Genomic DNA, 12,884 nt, shown 5'->3' with positions numbered 1-12,884 from the left:
CCTTTGTTTTCTCGCGCTTCTTCCCGTTATCCTTTTGTCACCTGAATGCTTTGTTTGGATCAGCTTTTTTGAACTTCCGACCTTGTAACAAGTGATTGAGTTTGCCAGCCTTTATTTTTGCAATGATCTCACGCATTAACACTTTACACTCATCAGTATCGTGGCCGTTATCTTCGTGGAACTCACAATATTTGTCAGATTTTTGATCTTCCCGTTTTTCTAATGGTGCCGGAGGGGTGAACTTGGCTTTCACCAGCTCCGTTAGCAGTATCTCTCTAGGGTTTTAGTTAGGCTGTCGAGTAAAGATCCCTTATCATATGGTCGCCGGTTGCTTTTGTCAAGCCTGTCGCCGTCATGGATTTTTCCATGGCTGTTATGGCTTTTGTGATGGCTATCACTGCGTTGGCTACCGTCATGGCGGTGCCGGCTGTCGCTTCTTCTTTCATCATCTCGCTTCTTCTCATCTCGGTGGTACCTAGCTTGTCTTTCGTGCCCAGAATGCTGGTATTGTCTTGCTACTATCACAGCATCTGCGAATGTACTCTGGATGTTCCATCAAAGTTCGGCGACAAGCGACGGGTGTGCTTCTTTGTCTAAGCAAGTTATGAACCCGAAAATCTGTTGTGTCTCCGGGAGCCCTGGGATTTTTTGGCACTCCAGCATGCATCTTGTGATGAAGCTTTCAATTTTCTCCCCCTGATACATTGGTATCTCATGGGCATACAGGTGTGTAAACGTGTGCCGGCGAAGATTTTGATATTGCATGAGAAACTTCTCCCGTAAGTCTGCGAAGCATGTGATGCCGTTTGGTGGCAGTTTAGCAAACCACTCTCTGGCAGCAGACTGCAGGACAGTCGGAAAGAGATGACATGCCACCTCAACACTCCAGTGGTGGGTTTATATGGCACCCTCAAAGATTTGCAGGAAATCATCCGGGTCAGAAGTGCCATTGTACACCTCCAAAGTGACCGGTATGACGATGTTAGCTGGAAAAATGCAGCTGGCTATTCGTTCGCAAAGCTTTTGGCTGGTATGAAATGTCCCGTTCATATCGATTGTAAACGTTTCATAATAATTGATTTCGTTGCGAGGTTTTGACCTCTATATGAGACGTTTATCAAAGACTGCATTCGTTTTTAAAACAAACCATAACCTTTATTTTATCGATAAAGGTTTAAAAACCATAACATAGATTATCAAGTAATGATAATCTAAAATATAACGTTTTACACACGGCCATTACATAATGGTTTACAATAATATTACACATCGATTTAAATCTCCGAATGCAGTTTTTAAACAATATATTACAAGCATGCTGACTCCAATTCTTGTCTTTAAATTAGCATGCAACTGCGGAAGCTGTTAATAATCACCTAAGAATAAACATGCTTTAAATGTCAACAAAAATGTTCGTGAGTTATAGGTTTAGCCTATATATTTATCAAATCGTAATAATAGACCACAAGATTTTATATTTCTATTTCTCATAAACATCATGCATGCATATAGCCATCTGCATAAAAATCATTCATATGAATTGAACACCTGGTAACCGACATTAACCATAATGCATAAAATATCCCCACAGACATCGTCGTATGTATAATAATAATCTCGAAGTACTAAAGCCATCCATAGACATGAATGGGGGTTGTTAGGCCCAATAGATCTATCTTTAGGATTCGCGTCAATTAGGGGCCATTTCCCTAATTCTTAGGTTACCAGACTTGAAGGGCGATATTCGATTTCGATAATCCAACCATAGAATGTAGTTTCGTGTACTTGTGTCTATTTTGTAAAACATTTATAAAACTGCATGTATTCTAATCCCAAAAATATTAGATTTCAAAAGTGGGACTATAACTCACTTTCACAGATTTTCAAATCGTCGGAAATAAGACTTGGCCACGGGTCGATTCACGAACCTAAAACAAATATATACATATATATTAAAGTATGATCGAAATATTTTCACAACGTTTTTTATTACGTTTTAATGAGTTAAGTTTGTTAATTTAATAGTCCAACGTTAGTAGTCCACAATTAGTTGTCCACAGTTAGTAGTACAGAAATAAATCAATACATATATTATCTCGAATCAATCCATGACCCAGTGTATACAAGTCTCAGACTCGATCACAACTCAAAGTATATATATTATTTTGGAATCAACCTCAACCCTGTATAGCTAACTCGAACATTACCGCATATAAAGTGTCTATGGTTGTTCCAAATAATATATATAGATGATGTCGATATGATATGTCAAAACATTGTATACGTATCTATGGTCTATCAAGGTTACATAATATATATTAGACTACATGTATAATACAATATAAGTTAGTTAAGTTATGGTTAGTATAGATTTTTGTAAATTCATCCCGTAGTCAAACTAACCATTTTTAACCAATTTTGTTTTACCCATCATTTCTTCGTTTTAAATCCGTTTTGAGTGAATCAAATTGCTATGGTTTCATATTGAACTGAAATTTATGAAACTAAACAGAAAAAGTATAAGTTTATAGTTAGAAATATAAGTTACAAGTCTTTTTTGTAAGAGGTAGTCATTTTAGTCGAAAGAACGACGTCTTGATGACCATTTTGGAAAACATACTTCCACTTTGAGTTTGGCCAAAGATTTTTGGATATAGTTTCATGTTCATAAGAAAAATCATTTTTCCAGAAGAACAACTTTTAAACCAAAGTTTATCATAGTTTTTAATTATCTAACCCAAAACAGCCCCCGGTTTTACTACGACGGCGTATGTCTGGTTTTACAGTGTTCTTCGTGTTTTCAGGTTTTAAATCATTAAGTTAGCACATCATGTAGATATAGAACATGTGTTTAGTTGATTTTAAAAGTCAAGTTAGAAGGATTAACTTTTTTTACGAACAAGTTTAGAATTAACTAAATATGTTCTAGTGATTACAAGTTTAAATCTTCGAATAAGATAGTTATATATATATGAATCGAATGATGTTATGAACATCATTACTACCTTAAGTTTAGTAGGTAATCCTAATGGAAGTAACAAGAAATGATATAGCTTCAAAGGATCTTGGATGGCTTGAAAGTTCTTGAAGTAGAATCATGACACGAAAGAAGTTCAAGTAAGATTTTTACTCGAATTAAGATAGTTTATAGTTATAGAAATTGAATCAAAGTTTGAATATGAATTATACCTTGAATTAGAATGATAACCTACTGTAAATAATAGAGGTTTCTTGATCTTAGATGATTACTTGGAATGGATTAGAAAGCTTGGAAGTAGACTTGTAAACTTGAAAGTGTTCTTGAAGTGTTCTTGAGTAGTTGTTTTGTAAGTTGTTTTATGTTTGGATTTATGAGCTAGATTGATGTAGATTTTGATGAAGATGATGAAGAACACTTAGACCACCAAGAGAGAACTTTAAAGAGATGAGTTTGATGCATAAAAGTTGGAATGAAAATGTTTTTGTGGTAGGTGATAGAAAACGTGATTTAGGCCTTATCATATAGGCTCCATGAGTTTGTAATTTTGTGAGATATTTCATGCTAGTTGCCAAATAATGGTTCCCACATGTTTGATGACTCATTAAGTTCTGCTAAGAGCTAATCATTGAAGTGTATATACCAATAGTATGTACATCTAGGAGTTAGGTATTGTACGAGTACGAATACGGTTGCATACGAGTAGAATTATTGATGAAAATGAATGAGAATGTAACTGTAAGCATTTTTGTTAAGTAGAAGTACTTTGATATGTGTCATGAAGTCTTTCAAAAGTGTACTAATACATCTTAATACACTATATGTATATGCATTTTAACTAAGTCGTTAAGTCATCGTTAGTTGTTACATGTAAGTGTTGTTTCGAAACCTTTAAATTAACGATTTCGTTAAATGTAATTAATCCCATTGTTATTATATTTAATGAGATGTTAAATTGTTACATTATCATGATAACATGATGTACTAATATATTTTAATATGATATATAAATATTAAGACGTTATTACAACGATAATCGTTACGTATAGATATCGTTTTGAATTTCTTAAGTTAGTAGTCTTGTTTTATGTATAAGGTTCATTGTTAATATACATAGTGAGATACTTTAATTATCATTTCATCATGTTAAACATATATATATGTTCATATATATAATATCATGTCATATACAAGTTATAACGTTCGTGAATCATCAGACAAACTGGGTGGTCAAACGTTAACACAAAAACCGTTTCAATTAATCAAGTCCTAACAAGTTTGATTGCTTAACATGTTGGAAATATTTATTCATGTAAATATTAATATCATATAATATATAATCATGGAAAAGTTCGGGTCACTACATGGTAGCCGACATCTCAACCGGCCGCTTAGCTTTATTACCGGTGATTTGAGCGAATAGATTCTCAAGCGCGGTGCCCTGGATGGCGGGCTATGACAAAGAATGCTTGTACGCTGATGGTGCAGCCTGCAGAAGGACCTCACTTAGCCATGCATTCGCGGCAGCCTTGGTGACGCCTTCACTTCCTGTGCCAATGTTTGGTATAGGACTGGTCTTCAGGATGTCGAGGTTTTGCAGCTGTTGCCTTTATGCTAAATTGGTGCTGTCGCTCAACATGGCTTTTAGTTTTTCGATTACTTACTTTTCGATGTCAGCTGAGATCATCTTGGTGATCATTTCTGTAACGACCCTACTTTTTCCGTTACCTTTTACCGTTTATTATTTAACGATCGTTAATTGTTTTTCATGTCACGTCATTTCTATGACCTATATTATTATTTTAGTAATAATATATTAAGTATTATGTGTTAAATGAATATTTTTTTTCATATTTTAAATCGTACGTTTACACGAATCGTGGATTTCTATCAGGCGAATCTTTTCGGTTTTCAAACCAACGGTCGAGCTTTTGGGATTTTTAAGTCCTAATTATTTTAAATACGATATTTTAAAGTCATATATTTATATATAGTGTTTATATATATTTTGCGTCGCGTATTTGTTATCTCTCTGATTTTTCAATCGCGTGGTCGTGTTTTCGCGTTTCGGGCTTCGATCGGGCATACGGGCTACAAGATTTTCTTCTAAACATCAAATTGCGCTAAGTGGGGCCCACCCCACTTACCCATTCAGCCGAACCAAGGGGAGGGGAGTACCCCTTTTTTTTTTTCTCTTTTGCTAATTTCATTTTTCATTTCACAAAATACTAGAAACCTAAACCTAATAATTTTTCTGTCATTTTTTTTTCTTCCTCCCTTTTTTCTTCCCCTTTGGCCATCGCCCTAGCCACCAAACATCATCATCATCTTCATTAAACAAGCTTGGATCATCAAATCAATTACATAAACGCGTTCCCCTCATCATTCTCTACGCAACCATATCTCTTGATTCTCGATTAGGGTATAAACCCTAACCCTAAATTTTTAATTTTTTATATATTTTACTAATTTTGTATGTTATATTGGTTGTATGATGATTATATGTTATTGTATTGTTGATAGTATGCGTAGAAATGCTCGTTAATTCATGTTTTCGGTTTGATTGTTTTGGGGCAGCAGCTTGTTTGATCATTTATGTGAACATAACTTATATAAAAGTGAAATTAAAGTGTTTATATGAGTTCCTCTCATCGAGACATTAATTTTAGACTCCGGATTCATGTTATTTCAATTCCCGGAGCTCTAGATATGATTAAAATGGTGTTTAATTGAAATTAAAATGTGAAAACGAATTGATTCAGGTATGGTCCGACTTTGTGACCACTTTTGGAGAATTTAGGGTGTACTAGTGTGTTAGGATTGATGATTGGATGAACTTTCATGTTTGGGTCATCGAAATCCGAGCCACGGATCACCCGTTATGACTAAAACATGTTTTTGAACGGATTAAAGCTCCAAGTTGAATAATGGCTGATGGTCACGACTTGGTGGCTATTCTTGGGGTATTCTTAAGCACACTAATGTGTCGGGTGGGTTGTTTAGGCGAAGATATATATAAGACTTGCCGAAAACTGTTTCCCGGGGCTCAAGTTATGACCCGATGAACTTTTAATTAAAACGTATGGTTATTAAATAAGACTTATGACATAAATAATGATTTTCATTATTAATAAATTACTTATGATATAAAAAGTAATTATTTTAATTTAAAACTTATGATATACATGTTTATTATATCATTTATTAATTAATTATGATTTAATTAAACATTTAATTAAACTTATGATTAATAATACTCTTATTATTAATGAAAAATACTTATGGTAAGTATTAAACTTATGTTATGAGATTATTATAATAAGACTTATAATAAGGATTAATTAATTATTTAATTATTATAAGGCTTAGTTATTATTTAATTATAATTTAATTATTAAATACTTATGATTTACTAATTATAATTAGAAACATATGATATGATTAATAATTCATTATTAATTAATAATAATACTTATGAAATGATTTAAAATCTATTATTAATTAATAATACTTATATTATGATTAATATTTAATTAATTAAATACTTATGTTATATTAATTATATCATTTAAACTTATGTTAACTTTAATAATTTATTTTCATTTAATTAAACTTATGATATGACATAATTATACATATTTGACTTTAAATAACATTATAACTTATAATATTAATATAATTTATACTTTAAAATTTAATGTTGACTATGTTTGACCAAGGTTGACTTTTGAGTTGACTTTCGGTTGGCTTTGACTTTCAGTTGACTTTTGTTGACTTTCTAATTAAGGAAACTTTCCTAACTTATATACTTTCCTAAGATAGAAACTTTCTAAAAATAGAAACTTTCCTAAAATAGAAACTTTCCAAAAATGGAAACCTGCTAAAAATAGAAACTTTCTAAAAATAGAAAGTACGTGTCCTTACGTTGTTCTGATCAAACCGAAGCATGTTGAGTGTTGTTCTATGTTTACTTGCAACAAGTACAATAGCTGTCATACTAAGACTTGACCAAAGTTAGTTATTTATATCGACCTGCTTTGTTTATAGGTCGGCGTTTTGATCATTCTTGATCACTTACTTCGTTCGCTGTTCGCATTTTTGGGTGGTTACTACTTTTGCTTTAAGGTGAGTTATAGTCCCGTTTTTACATACTTTTCAAAGTATATTTTTGAGATGTGATTACATGCATTTTATTTTACGTTTAGACACAAGTGGCAATTAAAGTTAAATTATTCATTATGAGTTAAACAAAAATATTCCCTACTCTGTTAACTGTAATCACTGGTTTCTACTGGTGAACGCAAATCCTACGGATAGATCTATTTGGTTTGACAACCCCATTTCGAGCTAGTCGCGCTAGCAATTTATAATCGGAATGTTTAGTACTTCGTATTTAGTTGAAGATACACTTGTTCAGTGTATATTATTTATTGTGTTTGGCAAGGGTAAATAAAGGGTTAAGTGGTTCCCAGGTAGCTCATTGATAATGGAATAATGTTTTATGTTTTCTAAAATTTAAATCTTGTGGTCTAAAGCTTATACGTTTATTTAAACCTATAATTCACTCAACATTTTTGTTGACAGTTTACTCGCATGTTTTCACAGGTACTTGAGTTTGTTTGATGCTTCCGCTGTGTTAGAAGAGTATGCATGCATTTGGGCAGATTTTGTTAAACATTTATGAAACTTAGAACTTGCATTCTATTTTTGGATAATTTAAACTTGTGGGTATTGTTGAAAATGTTTTATGTCAACTTTGGTTATTAATATGTTGGGCTGTTTAAACTACATATTTTGGTATGTTTTCTTTTTGGGAAACTTTTGAAATAAAAGAATGCAATGTTGTTTATTAAATTCATTTAAGTTCGATCAAGCTGTGGGACCAAGTGACGGAGCCGTTAAGTGTATTGACGGGGCCATCACAATTTTAGTGTCAGAGCTCTGGTTGTAGGGAACTAGACGGTTATAATGTGGTCAACCTGTGGTTCTTAGGGTGCATTAAAGTCTAGTCTACAGCCTGACCTTCCTTGCTATAGCATTATTACGCATTTCATTTTGTGTAAGGAATAATTATAAGTTATTACTTATGATATTTCTATTTTATATGTGGTTTGTGGTTTTCCCTATTTGTAGATGTCGGCTTCAAGCAACAATTCCGTTCCTGATCCTGTTTCCCCGTCTGCCGCTCGTCGTGCACGACAGTCTCGCCTAAGGGATTCGGTTAACTACTACATGGCTACTATCACTCACATGATCAGGACATATATGAATGAGACTCGTATTGACTCTCTTAGTGACTGTATGCGTGTTTTGTCGCATAACGAGGTGATGGATGAGATTAGAGCTGCTATGGATTCGTTCGTTAGCTTCAAGAATATGATCGAGTTCGAGACTAGGAAGCGTAACCGTGAGGTGGACGCTAAGTTTGAGGCTCTTGAGAGCATGGTTCGTGGTTTAAAGACGGAGTTTGAGGATGTGAAAGGAAAGTTGAGGAAGTATGAGACTCCTGACGAGCCTCATACCAGCCCAGCTTATCACAACCGCTCCAAGCAGATGTGATGTGATGATTCATGATTGATTATTTATTCCATAAGACTTAATGTCCTTTTATACATTCATTTTTTGGGGTGATGTACGACGTTTTGCCGAGGATTTTATTAAGGATTTTGTTATGGGATATTTTTTTTCATTTATGTATGGATGGTTATTTCTTTTATAACATCTGGTTATCATTATCATATTTTATTTCTGATGTTGTGACTCTTGGCATGTTATATTATGAGTAATATAGTTCATGTATGTTAGGTGCTATGTATGTTGTATGATTTCTATCATAAAGTATGTATGCATGTGGTGGCTATTTCTATAACTATCATAACTGTCATGTTATTACTCATAGTGTTCATTGACTATTATTTTAATGGTTAATCTTTTTGTGTTCGATCTATTCATTTATAACACTAGTATTATTCTTAGTACAAACGGTTGTGTTATTCTGTTTTGAAGATCATGCCTCCCCGTAAGTCCAACGAAGCTCGCATGCAACGTCTGATTTTCGAAGGGATTGCGGCTGCTATGGCAGCTAATGCTAATGTGAATGCGAATAGCAATCAGGTAGGATGCTCCCACAAGACTTTTATGGCCAGTCGTCCACAAGAATTTAGTGGCACTGAAGGACCCATCGGACTTACTCGTTGGTTTGAGAAGATTGAGTCTATTTTTAGGGTTAGCCGAGTCCGAGATGAGGATAAGGTTAGTTTCGCAAGCTGCACTCTTAAATACAGTGCTTTAACTTGGTGGAACAACTTGGTGAATAGTTTGGGTAATGATGTGGCGTATGGTTTGACTTGGAATAATTTTAAAGAAAGAATGATCACCCGTTATCGTCCCCGAGGTGAACTTAAGAAGTTAGAGGCTGAGCTTAAGAACTTGAAAATGAAGGGCACCAAATTAGATGCCTATGAGCAAAGGTTCTTTAAACTGACATTGTTGTGTCCAAATACTTATGCTGATGAGAACCTTAAGATTGAAGCTTATATTGATGGGTTATCTGAGCGGATTGAGCATGGGGTTGAGTCTAGTGAGCCCCAGACTATTGAAACTGCTATGTCTATGGCGCATAAGCTTAATGATAAGATTTTGAGGAGAAGTAAGGCAGCTGTGACTGATGCCAGTGAGGAGGTTGTTAAGAAGGTTGATAATGGGAAAAGGAAGTGGGATAACAACCGCAACCAGAAACAAGATACTTCTTGTTCTAATAACCGTAACCAGCGTGTTTGTCCTCGATGTTATAAGGCTCATGATGGTTATTGTACGGTTACTTGTAAGAGGTGTTCCAAGCAGGGATACATTGCTAAAGATTGTACGGTGCTTATGTCGGGTACTGTTACTCCTGCGGCAGGTGGTGGTAATAATGCTGGTAATAATGGTGGTAATGGTAATGAGAAGCTGAGAAATGGTGGAAATCCAAGAGTTTGTTATAAATGTGGTAAGCCGGGGCATTTCCGTGATGCCTGCCTTAACAAGAAGACTACTGAGAATGCATGTGGAAGAGCATTCAACATTAATGCCAAGGATGTTGAGGAAGATCCAAAACTTGTTACGGGTACGTTCTCGGTCAACGATTTATCAGTTTATGTACTATTTGATTCAGGGGCTGATTTGAGTTTTGTGTCGAGTAAATTGAGTCCAAAAATCAAAACTCCGTTAACTCCTCTAGATAATACTTATGTTGTAGAGATAGCTAATGGTAAAGTGCTTACTGCCAAGACTGTGTATCGTAAATGTAACATTAATCTGGCTGGTAGAGATTTTGAGGTAGATTTGATACCGATTGACCTAGGCAGTTTTGATGTTATTATTGGTATGGATTGGTTGTCTATGAATCGTGCTGAGATTGTGTGTTATGAGAAAGCTGTTCGTGTTACTAATGTAGTTAGAGAGCCGCTGATGGTTTTTGGGGATAAGAAATGCAGACATTTAAATCTTATTAGCTGTTTGAAAGTTCATAAACATCTTCGCAAAGGCTGTCATGCTATTATAGCCTATGTTGTTGATTCTGATAGAGAAGAGAAGAGCGTTAGTGATGTTCATATCGTTAGAGATTTTCCCGAAGTGTTTCCCGAAGATTTACCTGGCCTTCCGCCGCAACGCGCGGTAAAATTTCAAATCGATCTTGTTCCCGGTGCTGCTCCTGTAGCACGTGCTCCTTATCAACTTGCACCTTTCGAACTTCAAGAATTGTCAAGTCAACTCCGTGAGTTGTTAGACAAAGGTTTTATTTGTTCTAGTTCATCCCCTTGGGGAGCTCCTGTTCTATTTGTTAAGAAGAAAGATGGTTCATTTCGTTTGTGCATTAATTATCGTGAATTGAACAAGCTTACAGTTAAAAATCGTTACCCTCTTCCAAGAATTGATGATCTGTTCGATCAGCTTCAAGGTTCGTCTGTTTATTCTAAAATCGATCTTCGTTCCGGTTATCATCAACTGCGTGTTAAAGAATCTGATGTTCCAAAAACCGCTTTTCGCACCCGTTATGGTCACTATGAATTCCTTGTTATGCCGTTCGATTGACAAATGCACCTGTTGTGTTCATGGACCTCATGAACCATGTGTGTAGACCCTATCTGGACAAATTCGTTATTGTTTTCATCGACGACATCCTTATTTATTCCAAAAGTGATGAAGAGCACGAAGAACATTTGAAGTTGGTGCTTGATCTGTTGAGGAAAGAAGAGTTGTACGCTAAGTTCTCTAAGTGTGCTTTCTGGTTAAGAGAATTTAAATTCCTTATACATATTATTAGTAAACAAGGAATACAAGTTGATCCTGCCAAGATTGAGGCAATTGAGAAGTGGGAAATTTCGAAGACTCCTACTCAGGTTCGTCAGTTTCTAGGGTTGGCAGGTTACTATAGAAGGTTCATTTAAGATTTCTCTCGTATAGCGAAACCTCTGACTGCTTTAACACACAAGGGGAAGAAGTATGAGTGGAAGGATGAACAAGAGACTGCTTTTCAAACTCTGAAGAAGAAGTTGACTACCGTTCCGATATTGTCACTACCTGAGGGTAATGATGATTTTGTTGTTTATTGTGATGCTTTGCGTCAGGGCTTTGGTTGTGTTTTGATACAACGAAAGAAAGTTATTACGTACACGTCACGACAGTTGAAGATCCACGAACAGAACTATACAACCCATGATTTAGAGTTGGGAGCTATTGTGTTTGCGCTTAAGATTTGGAGACATTATCTTTATGGGGTCAAAAGTACAGTGTACACTGATCACAAAAGTCTTCAACATATCCTAGATCAAAAATAGTTGAATATGAGGCAGCGAAGATGGGTTGAGACATTGAATGATTATGATTGCGAACTTTTATATCATCCGGGAAAGGCCAATGTTGTGGCCGATGTAACATCCCGCGTTTTTCCGTTAAATTTATTTTTAACACCGTCTTTTTTTTAAATAATACTTTTCGTTAATTAAAATTGTATTTTCCGTTGACTAACGTTCTTAATATTCCTGTCATTTAATTATAACATCACTAGCTTACTCGAGTGTTTTTAAAATACTCGTTTGGTTAATTCCCGCACCCGCTTTAAACTCGAGGGACCGAAGTTGCCAAGTGGGCAAACTAGTTGACTAGGTCAACTAGTCAACCCACTTTCCACCACCCATTCATTTGATACTTCCACCTCCTCATCCCTTATCCTCTAAAACTCAAGAACACCATTTTCATCTTCTCCATTAATTCATCATCCAAATCCGAATCAAGAAGCAAACATCAAAACAAATTACATTTTCGTGATCCTCTCTTCATCCTCTACATTTTGGTACCAATTTCATCAAGTTTGGGTAACTTTCTAAAAACACTAGATTTCTCTAAATTCATGTTATATACTTGAAATGGTGTTAATTAGTATCTATGGCTCAAGTCTAACATGAATATGTGTTTAGTTTGCTCGATTTGTTGTTTTGAGTAACTAGCTTGAATATGAAAAATGGGTGTGTTTAATCATGGATTTTGGATGATTAAATGTTGTTAGATATTAATGGTTCATGTATTAAATGTGTTACTAGCATCATTAGCTTCAATTTGATGTGTAGGTTGATTGAGAAAACTTCATAAACATGATTATTGATTTTGTGATTTTGGGTTAGGGTTTGATGAACTTTAAAATGAACTTTTGATGCCTTGAATGACATGATATGTTGTTAGTAAGTGTTTAGTTGTATTTTATGTTTAATTACCTTCGAAACGACATATCATACATGTAAATTGGTTGCCCGAATCATGAAATGCATTTTTAGAACTTGAAACTTTGATTATGAACATTTAACGATCATTCGACGAGGTTTTTGTTGTGGTAAATGATGAACTTGTTTGATGAAATATGTTTAGTTGT

Source organism: Rutidosis leptorrhynchoides, chromosome 8, assembly GCF_046630445.1.
Source record: "Rutidosis leptorrhynchoides isolate AG116_Rl617_1_P2 chromosome 8, CSIRO_AGI_Rlap_v1, whole genome shotgun sequence".
In the NCBI taxonomy this organism is placed as follows: Eukaryota; Viridiplantae; Streptophyta; class Magnoliopsida; order Asterales; family Asteraceae; genus Rutidosis; species Rutidosis leptorrhynchoides.
This window is presented reverse-complemented; position numbering follows the sequence as displayed.